This window comes from Elephantulus edwardii, unplaced genomic scaffold (genome assembly GCF_000299155.1).
Source record: "Elephantulus edwardii isolate Elephantulus edwardi_28Jun2011 unplaced genomic scaffold, EleEdw1.0 scaffold00150, whole genome shotgun sequence".
Classification (NCBI taxonomy): domain Eukaryota; kingdom Metazoa; phylum Chordata; class Mammalia; order Macroscelidea; family Macroscelididae; genus Elephantulus; species Elephantulus edwardii.
The window spans coordinates 899,483-900,640 of NW_006399900.1; positions in this window are offsets into that span (position 1 = coordinate 899,483).

A 1,158-nucleotide genomic window follows, 5' to 3' on the forward strand; every position below is an offset into this window, starting at 1 on the left:
TCCAATCTTAATGCCATATTCGTTTTCCCATCTTCCAGCTTCTTAAATTATTTGAACAGCATACAGATTAAATACGTATGGAGAAAGGATACAACCTTGACAAATCATACTTTGCTGATTTTTAAATTATCCAGTGTTCTCTTGCTCTCTTTGGACACAGGTTCTTGGTCTAGGTCTAGATTTTGCAAGAGGACAATTAAGAATTTCGGGATTTCTATTCTTATCAGTGTTATGCATAATTGGTTATGACACATAATAATATGTTATGCATAATTGGTTATGCCTTAAAACATATTAAATATTTAAAGAGAAATATCTTTCTGGCTTTCTATGTATTCAGCAAAGATTCATCCAACATTAGGAATTAACATCACTATTGTCTCTGATCTTCTGAACCAGCTTGAATTCAGCCAATTCTCTAACAATTTTTAAATGATCTTCAGGAAGATTTTACTTGCACGTATATTACTTATAGTGTTTGATAAAGTTTATATATTGTTGGTTCATCTTATTTTTAATGGAAACAAATAAGGATCTTTACCAGTCAAACGACCAAGTAACTTTCTTCCAAATTTCTAGATATAGATTAACGAACATATCTAAAGTTGTATCTGTTGAACCATGTCAATTACATAAATTTGTAGGTCTTATTCCCCCCCCCATTGTCTTCACTTCTTCCTTCATTAATATTAGTTCTTGATCATATGCTACATCCTGAAATAGATCAGTGTTGACCAATTCTCCTTAGTACAGTGATTCTGTATATTCTTTTTTGAATACATTGTTTTCAAGGACAAATTCTTTCAATTTCCTTCATCCCCCACCCATCAAATTGTACAACCCCATGATTAATAGCCCCCTTCTCTGCACATCTTCATCCCTTTGCTTCTACCCTCTCCCACCCTTCTTGGATCCTTATTTTCATTCTATAATAATGGTTTTATACAATATTTATCCTTGTGGGACTGAGTTAGTTCACTTAGCATAATGCTCTCCAGTTCCTCCCCAGTTAGGTAATAATTTACAAAATCATTGCTCTTGTGTGTTTCATAGTATTCCATTGTGTGAATCAACCATAATTTCTCAGTTCATTTGTTGGACATTTTGGCTGTTTCCATGTTCCTGTGGTGAATTTTCATAGAGGAAGATATTTGAATG